At 47.3% G+C, this 13,266-nt stretch overlaps 1 long non-coding RNA gene across 1 annotated transcript; it reads right to left on the bottom strand.

Annotated features, from left to right (window-relative positions):
* Positions 1-11,649: 11,649 nt before the first annotated feature.
* LOC111591305 (uncharacterized) lies at positions 11,650-12,996 on the bottom strand. Its single transcript, XR_002750466.2, has 3 exons — positions 12,793-12,996; positions 11,897-11,979; positions 11,650-11,832 (listed from the first exon to the last, which is right to left on the bottom strand). It is a non-coding gene; the product is annotated as an uncharacterized lncRNA (long non-coding RNA).
* Between the last annotated feature and the right edge of the window lie 270 nt (positions 12,997-13,266).

Below are 13,266 nucleotides of genomic sequence, written 5' to 3' on the forward strand. Positions count from 1 at the left end.
TCAGGTTGAGCTAGCACTGGGGCTATTGTCAAATGTTGCCTTAGCGTATGAAAGGCATCTTCGCACTTTTGGCTCCAATTATACTTGACTCCCTTCTTTAACAGTTCAGTCATTGGTTTGGCAATTCTGGAGAAATCCGGAATAAATCGTCGATAATACCCTGCCAATCCTAGAAAACTCCAAATCTGCCTCACTGTAGTCGGGGGTTTCCAATCCATTACCTCTTGTACCTTCTCAGGATCAACTGATATCCCATCCTGGGAAATTGTGTGACCCAAGAATTTAATTTCCTTTAGCCAAAACTCACATTTAGACAACTTAGCATAAAGATAATGATCGCGTAGCCGCTGAAGCACGATGTGCAGATGCTCAGTATGTTCGTCTTCATTCTTTGAATAGACCAGGATATCATCAATGAAAACGACCACGAACTTGTCCAGCTCTGGCATGAATACTGAGTTCATCAGGTACATGAAATAAGCCGGGGCATTGGTCAGCCCAAAATACATCACCAAAAACTCATAAAGCCCATATCTGGTTGAGAAGGTCGTCTTGGGAATATCACTGGCACGGATCTTGATCTGATGGTAACCTGAGCGAAGATCTATCTTGGAGAACACCTTGGCTCCCAACGATTGATCAAACAAAACATCAATATGGGGTAGTGGGTATTTGTTCTTGATGGTCACCGCATTAAGAGGGCGGTAATCGACACACATTCTCAAACTCTCATCCTTTTTCTTCACAAATAAGGCCGGACATCCCCATGGTGAAGTACTTGGGCGAATGAATCCCTTGTCCAACAACTCTTGCAATTGCTTTTTCAGTTCTGCCAATTCCGCGGGAGGCATCCTATAGGGTCTCTTAGAAATAGGAGCAATCTCGGGTTGTAATTCGATTGCGAACTCGATGTCTCGGTCAGGTGGCATCCCTGGCAATTCATCCGGAAAAACATCTGGGTAGTCACAGACCACTGGGATCTTTTCCACTGGGGATTCGATCATAACGAAGGCACAAGAATGGGTACATCCCTGGTCGGGCAAATATAATGTGGTTTCACCACAGGTCGGTGAGTGCACTTCAATGGCCCTAGCTGCAACATCAATCACAGCCTGATGTTTGGTCAACCAGTCAGTTCCCAATATGATATCCACACTATCCAAACCCAAAATGAGGAGGTTGGTTTTAATTATCAAACTACCAAACTTTATAGGCACATTCTTGTTGATTTGGTAGGTGGCAACCCTGCCTCCTGGTGTTGAAATTGTAATACCCCCATTGGTGTGGTGAAAAGGCAATTGACACTTGGCACTAAATTTGGCACTAATAAAACTGTGTGATGCACCAGAATCAAAAAGAACAATAGCAGGATAATTCAAAACTGTAAAGATACCAGTCATGACGGGTGCTCTGTCTGGAATATCAGCCATGGTGGTCAAGTTCAGCCTGCCCTACCTCACTTGCACCTTCTGCCTCTTGCCTTGATTCTGATTAACATTCTGCCCCTGCCTCTGCTGGTTCTTGGGGCAAATCTTGGCATAATGTCCGGTGTTGCCACATGTGAAACACCTGTTGTCATTTGCCTGACGATGCTGCTGCTGCTGCTGTTGATTGTTCCTTTGTGCTGGAAACTGGGTACGGTTTGGTGCCTGCTGCTACTGCTGTGGTCGGATCACCCATCGCCCTTGTTGCTGCTGTGGTCCCCTGTTCTGAGTGTCAGACACGATCCTGAAACGCTGTGGCTGAGCTGAAGGTCCTGCCGCAGGGGTCTTCCTCTTCTTCTCTGCCTGACGAGTGGTGATACAGTCCTCCTGGGAGATGGCCATGTTGACCAACTCATTATAGCTGTTGACCCTAACGGTGTTGAGACGGTCACAGAGCTTAGTGTTGAGCCCCCTTCTGAACCTGTCCCTCTTCTTCTCGTCTGTGTCTGCGTGATATCCGGCATACTGGCACAGGTCATTGAAGGCCTGAGCATACTGTAACACTGTCCTGTTTCCCTGGGTGAGTGCCAGAAACTCGTTGAGCTTTCGGTCCATAATACCGGCTGGTATATGGTGCCCTCTGAAAGCTGCCTTGAACTCTCTCCATTCCCCCTCTCGGTCATCTGGCTGCATAGCAAGAAAATGGTCCCACCAAGTCCTCACGGGTCCGCGAAGCTGCTGGGTGGCAAACCTGACCTTAGTGACCTCTGAACAAACTCCATGGAGTAGCGAGAATTTGGATTCCACTACTCGCAACCATACATCCGCATCCAGTGGGTTCTCTGCCCTGGTGAACAATGGAGGCTGGGTACTGAGGAACTCCTGGTACGTGGCTGCCGCGGGGTGACGCTGATGATCACCACCACCATAGTGCTGGGGTGGCGGCTGACGCTGAGCTAGCTGCCTCAGGATCTCATTCTGCTGGGCCATTAGCTCCTGCAGAGTAGGAGGTGGTGGCGGCGGTGGAGGAACGCGCTCATTTTGACCACGACGCGCTCTCCTGGCCATCTGAAAAATTACATATATTCTCAATAACACATCTTTTAAGGTTCATGGTTCAATCGCGAAGAAAGAGTCAAAGGGGCGAAATGATAGATTCTTGCATAAACATAAAAGATTTCACATCTGCATAAATTTCCTTCTTAAATTAAGACTGACATCATTCATCAACCATGCTTTCAAAAGAGTTTATCGCGATTACATCAATAGCCCAAAAGACTCAACTCTATCCGTCCTAGTACCCCAAGGGTGCAAAAGCTAAGCTAGCTTTGAGGAGTCCCACCATCACCGACTTCTAGCTCTACCCCTGATACCTAGTGAGCGAATGAGGCAACACTCGACTCGGGGGAAGGTGGTCTCCCTGAGCCAGCATTGTCCAAACTAGAGGCAGGCTCCTCTCCTCCCTCGATGTCGACATCCTCGTTGGCCTCCATATCCTGGATCTCCTGGTGATGCATATCCAAGTGCCCATTAGCCTCGGCAAGCTGCTGCTGGGTGTTGATAAGCTGGTCCTCGAGAACCTCAATGGTGTTCTCCCTTGTTCCCACTAATTCCTCCAGCTCTTGGATCTCATTTGACAGCTGCTCCACCTATAAGTCTTTTCCACCATCTCAGTGGACAAATCAACCACAAGCTCCTCTCTGTTGTCCAGGGTGATCTTAGTTGCCTCCAACAGTGCCATCAGATGGGACATTGCCTCGCCACGCATCACTTGCAGACGGTACAGGGCATTCATGCACCGCACTGTCAAGTGAGCAGTCTGACCCGGGTAGATAGCCCGGATGTCCTTGGCATGCTCCACCCGATCCTTCCACATTGGGTCGTCCTCCTTCTCCGCGAGGAATAAGCCAATGGGGTGGGTGGACAGCTCCAAGGGGTGGAATCCGCAGAAAGTGGTCAACTCGTGCAGAGCAATCGCCTCGATCGTATCCTTAGCCCGGTATCCAAAGGACTCAGAGTCCAGCGAACGCCAGCCTGGCTATAGAGGATGAGGCTCCAGAGTCATCCTCACCCTACAGCGGGGCACTCGGTGCTTCTCGAACTGCTGCACCACGTACTGAGGAGGCGTCGTGTATCCGGCTTCCTGAAGTACCTCCCACAAAATACAGGGAAAGCCCCCTCGTGCAAGCCTGTCAGTGTGGGACAGTGCATTCCCGTCGTCCGAGGATCCGTGGGAAGTCATCTGTGTACGGTTAAGCGTAAGTTAAAGAAAAGGAATTATAAAAAGAAAAAGAAAACACAACTCAGCCTCTCTCTACTTATGACAATGGTATTGGGGTACTTAGTTGGTCATCATTTTGTATTAAAGTCCTTACTCAATTATCCATTTGTTTGATTAAGAATGCATGCATGCTCATCCTGAACGACCTCACATCAACGTAAGGGAATAGGGAAGAACTCCCATCTCTTATAATAGCCTATAGGGCTTAATCACTTAGCCACCTCACTACCCCTCTATCATCCTAAGGCTTCACGTCCTAGGTCTATCCTGATCGTCCTACGACCTATCCAACATTTGTTTCTATCAAGTTTTACTTCGGAAAAGGATGGTATTTATATTTTATTGATTCCTCTGTGGTGGTACAAGATCCGATACCAGCTGTGGCGGAACTGCCCGAATTATTCCGACTTAAGTGCCTAAGTCCCGCCTTAGAGGCTAGACCACACTTAAATGGGAATAACCCGTCAATCCCTCGGATCTAGTCCGACGAGGCCACTGACAGGATCAAGTACCACAATCTCACTCGATGGTGAGTCACAGAGCAAATACAATAAAGCATAAAACCATACATTAAGGAGTATTAAATTATTACATCACCATCGGAGTTTTGCCAAAGTAGTCATCATTGTTCGAAGTGCAGCGGAATAAAACTAACGATAAATAAATGGAGGGATGGGGAAGCATGTCCCATCACTCCTCATGCTCCTCCTCGGCCGAGGCGAGGTCCCACTCGACAGTCCAACCCGGTGGCAAGATGGACGGCCAAGTCACTCCAGCAACCATGTCCTCCAAAGAACCTGTAAAATTGTGCCACAAGCAAGGCTGAGTATACTAATACTCAGCTAGACTTACCCGGTGTGAGGAGTCTACTCCTCTACCTCTAGACATGCAGTTGTTTGGCTATGGGATTTGGTTGCCAAAAGCACTAGCTGAGTTTCTAACTCAAGTTTTAACTTTGTCAATTTAAGTGTGACTCTCTTAATGCTAAATATGTACTATCTACTCATACATGGTAGCAAACATTTTTAGCAATCAACATCTTGTATCAACTCATCATATTTCCACTTGTTACTCAATGCAGTACATTGAATCAAGCAGTCTCATTAGCTGCGAGAAGCAGACGATTCGAATCGAGTTTTTATCCTTGCAAGGTAAACCTAAACACACGACATGTAGGGGCACTCCGTCCCCACATACATCAACCGTCCCCATCGATTCCCCGTCAGCAGATCAGGGCTCACCGCCTTGGCGTACAATGCCTCACTGACCCCGACTGCCGTCGTGCAGTGACCGCACTTGTACCCACCATAACCGGAATGGGAGAGCACGTCTCAGGTTGTGTGAGGGGATATGTCCACTGCCAGGTTCACTCAGGTACTAGGCTTACCGATTTACCATATTTCTCGGCATGTGCTTATTACGTTCAAACGCTTGACACAGGTATCCGCACGTTAATCCTTATTCCAATTTCATCCCGTAGACCACGCATCCCCATGGATTCCGTGTCCACAGACCAACATCATTATGATATGAAAGTGGGTACAATCAATGACCTGACCTCGCGCGAGTGCTAGAAAAATCACTCGACTTCTACCGAGATACCTAATTAATAAAGCAACTACTCGACCTAGCATACTAGTATTCATCTTAACAGGATTCCTGAGATCATGCAACTAGGGTTTCAAACAACTCCTACACTTAAGTGCACATTCAATCCTACAATCATTAAGTGTAGTAAAATAGCATAAATAACAGGTTATGCATAAAACCGGGGCTTGCCTTCTAAAGCAGTGGCAGGCAGATCCTCTGATGCAGGCTCTGGTGCTGGGTCCGGGGTCACCTCCTGAGCAACTCCTTGCTCCGGCATGAGGACGTACTCTCCGTCAGCGAGGTTGCAATCTATCGAATGCAATGAATATGTATGTCATGATTATGCAGGATTTATCAACATTATGCTAAAAGGAAGAAAAACTAAGTTAGTTAGTAACTTAGGGCTTCTTGGTCATAAGTGGCTTTTAGTGGTTTATGCTTATCACTCTAGGTTTAGGTTTTGTTAAGGATAAGCATAGTGGATTGGTATTTCCTTTATATATTTCAGTGGACAATTTAAAAAGGGTTTTGCTAGTTGGGCTAGGTGACACAAATTTCTATTATCATTTTCCCCCTTTTCATTTTCTAATTATGAATTCTAGTGTGGGTTTGAACTACAACAGTGGTTTAACTTTTTCCAAAAATTTTGTAAAAATTACAGTGGGTTGCCATTGGTCACTATAGCCTGTTCTAGGAATTTGAGGTTCAAAATAAAAAGGCTATGCTTTGGACAAAAATAACAAAAGTTGTGTAAATGGGCCACTTTGTACTACAACTCTTAACTAGGGGTGGGTTCTGGTCTAAGGGTTATTTTTGTTGGCATCTAACAGTAATAATAAGCTTCTGTACCAAAAATCACATAAAGTTCATGGAGGGTCATTTAGTTGTGATTTTCTGAAGTTAAATGCCAAAAAGGCATTTTCTACTGCCTTGTTATTTGAAAAATGTCAAACAGCAGATTTCATAATTTTCCTATGTTCTTCATAACAAAACATTAATTATCCCAAAGGTTGGGGTGTTTTCACCTTGGGGTTATTTTTCTAGGGTTTTTCTAAGTTTTTCTTGTTTTCTTAAAATAAAAGGTATCCCAAGTATTTTGTACTAAACCAGAGTATAATAAATTTTTCTAGTGAACTATACTGAATAAGTACCCTAACAAAAATAGAGGTGCCCCCTGGTTCCTTAATTAAATCACCTTTCCTATTTTCTTTAACTTTAAGCACAATGTGAAATAAATGGCAAACTCTACCTTAATGGGGTGTACAGAGGGGTTTATTATTTTAAAATAGGTCAGTAGGTGGTCATGTACTTCTCCAAATTTTCTTAACCTCAGTTAAATAGTGCAGCTATTTTTCTTTCTATTATTCAGCTTTTGGCCAAATCAGTATTTAAATCAGAACCCTAAAGTTTCCTGTAGCACTTAGGGGTTTTATATTTTTCTTAGGTAGTTTACATTATTTAAGACTTGGCAAATTTGGTTTGACTTGATTTGGGTGAATAAAACAGAAGATATGAATTATTCAAGTTCTGTTTAAATTTTAAATCTGATTTAATAAAAGGTTTCCTGGAAAACCACTTCGCACCGAAGTCCTCAGGTTATTTCCAAACTAACTCTCTCAGTTATACCCTCGCGCTACTATTCCTCTGAGTCACTGATAATGCACAAAACCCCCTAGCTTTCTCTTCTTCTCCCCCGCGGTCCCTCCCTAGGTTTAAACAGTACCCGCAAGAAAGAAAAGGGCGGGGCGGCTTACCGGCGGTGAGAGAGGTCCGGCGAGGGGCGGGGTTGGCTCCGGGAGGTCCTGGCGGTCACAACGATGTACGGCTTGACGGCGGGGGTGGCCGGAATCGCCCGGTCCTCGTGCGCAGGCGGGTGCTCTCGTCGGCGGCAGGTGCTCTGGCCAAACCACGACGATCTAGTTCAATCCAATGGCACGGTGAGCTTCAAGGGGTGACGTAGAGGCTGTGTGCACAAGGAATCGAGGAATGGAGCAGAGGATTACCTGGTCTACGCTCGCCGGCGGTCGGTTGGAGTCCGGCGACCATGGACTGGCCTCTCCGGCGAAGCAAACTTCGATTCCTCGCTTGGGGAGCTTTACCGAGGTGTGCACAGTCTTTTCCGAGGGCTGGACGGGGCTGGGAAGGGTTCTGCTGGCCGGTCTACGGTGGCAGGGGGATCGGGCAGCCGCGGACACGCCATGCACGGGCAAATGCCGGTGGGTTTGGGCTCCGGTGAGGTCGAGCGCGTGCGGAGGGGTACGATCAAGGTCCCTGGGGCGTGGGCAATGGCGCCGGCTGGGCTTTGGCGCGACTCGGGGCACGCGGTGCGCGCGTCGGGCGTGCTCTGGCGAGCCCAGAGTGCGTCGAACACGTGGCCGTTGCTTTCTGCCCTTGTTCTTGCGCCTGCTGAGCAGCCAAACGTGCGAATCTCGCCCTATGGCTTGTGTAAGATTTCTTCCCTGCACCTAGGGCTACCTAGTTCATGTAAGTTCCAAGGGAAGATCGGGTCTGGTTTAGAAGATATGGTGGCGCCAAGTCTTGTCTGTCTGCACTGTTCAACCCGAGACAAAATAGGTGCCAACTCGTGTCAAACGGTCTTGGCTTGGGTTCAAACTCCTCCAGGGGGTTCCTTAGATAATTTGGCTCCTTTTTGTTATTTAGACCCTAGGGTTTTGATGCCATTAGCTAGGTGAACACCCCTGATCCATAGTGTTCTCCTCTTGGGCTGATTTAGGGGTCTTATAGGGGTCTCTTTGTAAAGTTCCTTTACTGCCCTTTTGTAAACATTTTGGTACTCTTAAACTTTGGTTAAGGTTTAAATCATGAAATGTGCATTTGCCTAATCTTTCTCTCAACTAAAGGCTTCAAGAGAGAGGGCCCAAGGTTCAATCCTCCCTGGCCCTAGGTGATCATTGCCTAAAAGCTTGGGTAATACCTTGGTCCTTGGCATTTCTTAACTCACTCATGCTTCCAAGGTCTTAAGTACTCCCTCTCCTCCAAGTTTTACCCACATGTGACAATAGGTAGATGTGCCATTAGGAAGCCAACACCTTGGTAACACCTAGGGTGTTACGGGCCGAGGCCATCTTACCCACGGACTTGGAATACGGTTCCCCGAGGACAAATTCTTACGACGACCAAAACAACCAGACCAGCCGAGAAGATTTGTTGGACCAGCTGGAAGAAGCTCGGAACGTGGCCTTACTGCACTCGGCGTGGTATCAGCAGTCTCTGCGACGCTACCACGCCAGAAGGGTTCGGCCCCGAGGCTTCCAAGTGGGAGACTTGGTACTTCGGCTGCGACAAGACGCCCGAGGGCGCCACAAGCTTACTCCTCCCTGGGAAGGGCCCTTCATCATCGCTAAGATTTTGAAGCCCGGGACATACAAGCTGGCCAACGATCAAGGCGAGGTCTACAGCAACGCTTGGAACATCCAACAGCTACATCGCTTCTACCCTTAAAATGTTTCAAGTCGTTCATGTATCTCGTTTTCTTTACATGCATAAATAAAGTTTAACCATCAAGGAAGGATCAGCCTTGCCTCGGCAAAGCCCGACCCTCCCTCGGAGGCTAGAAGGGGGGAACCCCCTCTGCGTCAAAATTTTCCTCGGAAAAGTCTTTTACGAGAATGACTTTCGCGCTTTTCGACTGCATCGATAACAGAATCCTAAAGATGAGCGAGAGAGACCTTGAACGGCAAGGCCGACCGAGCCGAGGGACTCCTACGCCTCCGGGATACGGATACCTCACTCATCACCTTTCGTGAAAAGTAGCTCACGCTCGGATAAGCGATTCTGCTATCGAACAAGTCCTAACGCTCAAAAACTCTTCTACCAAAACGACTTTCGTGCTTTTCGACTATATCGATAACGGAATCCTAAAAACGACGAGAGAACACGTAAGCAGCAAGGCCAACCGAGCCGAGGGACTCCTACGCCTCCGGGATACGGATACCTCACTCATCACCTTCCGCGAAAAGTAACTCACGCTCGGATAAGCGATTCTGCTACCGAACAAGTCCTAACGCACGAAACGAGAGGAAAGAAAACGCAGCTTTATAATCCAACAATTAAAATGTTTAGGCCTCAACGGCCGCCAAAAACATATGCATACTTAGAACAAACTGTTCTTGCAGGCTCAGATATCGACAGGGGGAGGAGCGGCACCCTCGGCATCGTTTCCACCCTCGGCAGAATCCGGCCCGACCTCAGACGGCGACACGGGTAGAAGGATCTCCACCTCAAAGGAGGAAGCCAGCGCTGCGCTTGGGCCCTCGACAGCCGCGTCAAGCCTCTGGACCTCGGCTAAGGTAGCCTCCTCTTCATCGGGTAAGCAGTACCCCTCGCTGACCCGCTCTAGATCCAAGTCATAGTGGGAAGCGAGCACGGCGAAGGCCCGCCTAACGTCGTGGTGCAGCGCCCCGCGGAGTCTGTTGCGCAAATGGCCGCCCAAGGCCCATAGATGACTCTAGGGGGAGCTACCCGAGGGGACGCCGTTGAGGCCGAAGGCCTGGCAAAAGGCCGAGATTGCCTCAGACATGGCCACACGGTCGACCTCCTTCTGCTCAGCCGCCTGGGCAAGCGCCTTGCAGTTCTTGACGGACTCGTTAAGAGCCGTCTCGAACCCTGCAGACAGCAGGACAACATTCTTCAGACGCAAGGAGAAGAATGGAGACATAAACAAAGTCACAGAGCGACAAAACATACCCTCGGCCCGGGCACGCTGCTGTGAGGCCATGGCTCGGGCAGACCGGGTAGACCTGACGACCACAGCCAGGCCCTCCGCAAGGGCCCCGGCCCGGGTGGTCGCCTCGGGTCTAGAAAGGGGGAAGCCCCCTCTGCGTCAAATTTTTCCTCAGAAAAGTTTTCCGCCAAAACGACTTTCGTGCCGTTCGACTGCGTCGATAGCGGAATCCTAATGACGAGCGAGAGAGACCTTGAGTGGCAAGGCCGACCGAGCCGAGGGACTCCTACGCCTCCGGGATACGGATACCTCACTCGTCACCTTCCGCGAAAGGTAGCTCACGCTCGGATAAGTGATTCTGCTACCGACGAACAAGTCCTGATGCTCGAAACAAGAGGAAAGAAACACGGCTTTATACCCAAATGTTCAGGCCTCAGCAGGGCAAGCGACACCTCCGGTAGGAGAAGCGGGCGCCGTTTCACCTCCGTCATGATGGCCGCGTCAAAAAAGGTGCGCCACATTATTTAAATTCATATCCTTTTTCTTTTCCTCTCTCTCTCTCTCTCTCTTGCCACAGGGACCGGGAAAGGGGATATTTCGAAAAAGGATCCTTCTCGGTGAAGCAAATGGGCCCCGACCCCTCCTACTGATCAGGGGTTCGAAGGTTGCGCCCTCCGGGGTTCGGCAACCGCCCTAGAGCACTCGGGCTCCGAGCCCTTTACTGATTAGGGGTTCGAAGGCTAGACCCTCGGAAGGGTTCGACAGCCGCCCCAGAGCACGCAGAGTCAGGGATGACCCTGGGTACGTGTAACACCCCGGGATCCACAAACACCCCGGAATGCCACTGAACTACACTTTTGACATCCGTATATAAAATTTCGGCAGCATCTCGTTTGCAAAATTGCATAAATGAGGGGGCAACAGTGTATAAACATATATCATGACAAAAAACATACTAAGTATTATTAATCGGCTAGCAAAGGGAAGTTAAACATACAACATGAACTGAATTAACCAGTGCGCACGACTAGTTAAAAAAACAAACATCCTTTGACAACAAGTTTCTAATTAAATCATGGCTGCGCCTGGGTAGCGTTATTATGAGAGTGAAAGTGGACGTGCTGCTACTCCCCTCATTCCCAACATGTATCAAGTACCTGCATTGAGTAATGCAATAGTGAGATGACACATCTCAGCAAGTAAAATAATAACAAACTGTTTAACCACATAAGAACATTGTTTTACCACCAGTTAATTTCACAACCTTCTTATTACGAAGGTGCAGCACGAATACAACGTACAGCACGCCTAGTTACCACACCTCGCAGGTAGAAACCACAATAGTAACATAGTAATGTCACACTTCATATATACCTCATGAGTGCAAATGTCTGCAAATGCAAGGATGACTTCTGCCTTCATACCTCTAAGGATATGAAGCTGCATCGTACCCCTCCTCGGGCAACATACGATGCTAAAAGTGTACCGGTACGATCGGACCATAAGATCACGACATAACTTCAACATGCACGATGGATGATGTGATGTGCATGACATGCCTACAACACTTCATATAACGTGATTCAAGAAGATACTTCAACTTCATCCAAGATGGGAATCAACCACATATATCATTCCCAAATCATGATCATCCGTAATATTAGACAATTGAGAATTAATACTTTCGAACAAATAAACTTCATCATAGAATTCAATGATTAACACATTTAATACTTATACATACTCATTGACAAGGCATAGGATGCAAACCAAATGGTAGCAACCACCACTGTATTTACTTGCCTTCACTAGGAATTTGGAATGGTACTAAGTACGATCTGGAAGTCCACCACCTGTTTTTGACACATACCTTAGTGCACAAATCAACATAACAAACGCTAATAAACAACGCCGCACCTGCGCACAATTCCAACCCATCGCGAGCGACAACTCTCCCCATCACCACCTAACTGCAGCGGCGTTGCTTGAAAATTTCATAACTTTAAAATTATAACAGCAGTGATATCAATCAAAAACTCCGGAAGCATTTACATAAAATTACTCACAAGTTTTATATTCAAATGATAATTAAATTCCAACCCCTAATTAGCCCAAAACAGTCCACAAGATAAACCCTGCAATCTGTTTTTGGACAGCAGCATACCCGGATTTAAACAGCGATATCCCCTAAAATATAACTCCGAATCGAGCGCATAAGTACTCGTTGGAAAGGTATGACAAAGCTCTACATCATTATCATACTGATTATCACTAATTACCCTCGAAAAATCCCCAGAAACTGCTAATACTACTGCTGTTCGCCCACCTGCAAATCTGTTTTTTTTGACAGCAACATACCCGGATTCAAATAGCGATATCTCCTAAAATATAACTCCGAATTGAGCGCATAAGTACTCGTTGAAAAGGTATGACAAAGCTCTACATCATTATCATACTGATTATCACTAATTACCCACGAAAAATCCCCAGAAACTGCTAATACTACTATTGTTCGCCCACCTGCAAATCTGTTTTTTTTGACAGCATCATACCCGGATTCAAACAACGATATCTTCTAAAATATAACTCCGAATCAAGCGCATAAGTACTCGTTGGAAAGGTATGACAAAGCTTTACATGATTCTCCCACTGATTCCCACTAATTACCCACGAAAAATTCCCAGAAACTGCTAGAAGTACTGATGTTCGCCCAGCCACAAAATTTCTGGACAGCACCTCTACCAATTCACATATGTAAACATCTAATCGATTGAATTGTAGAACAAATAAACAAGAGTTAATCACAAAATCACCTTGAATTCTCCCCCTTTCCTCCCTCCTTCTTCCTTCCACCAAATTCCAATTGGAGATTTGCACCCACGCGACGTAGATCAAGCGGGAGGGCTGCACCTAGGAGAAGAGGAGATGGGGGCGGCTAGGGTTTGTGGGATGGTGGCTGCAAGAGTTTGAGGGAGGAGGAGATGAGAGAGGGGGGCGGCTGCACAAAGGCTAGAGAGAGGGAGGCGGCTGCACAAGGGGGAGGGGATAAGAGGGAGGGCGTCTAGGGTTAGGGGGGCTAGTGGGCCGGATCAAGTTTCACGGCCCAACTCGCTCACACGACAGCTCCCAACCCTAGCGCATGAGTCTAACAAAAAATTCTACTGTTTTACTGGTGAATTCTTCCAAAAAATTTCAAACCCCTGTAGCACAGGACCCGGAAGAGAAACAAAGAAAAAAAAGAATAATCTTCAATTTCTTTTCTTTTTTTTGAAAATTGGGTATCACAG

The sequence above is a fragment of the Zea mays genome, chromosome 4, assembly GCF_902167145.1.
Source record: "Zea mays cultivar B73 chromosome 4, Zm-B73-REFERENCE-NAM-5.0, whole genome shotgun sequence".
In the NCBI taxonomy this organism is placed as follows: Eukaryota; Viridiplantae; Streptophyta; class Magnoliopsida; order Poales; family Poaceae; genus Zea; species Zea mays.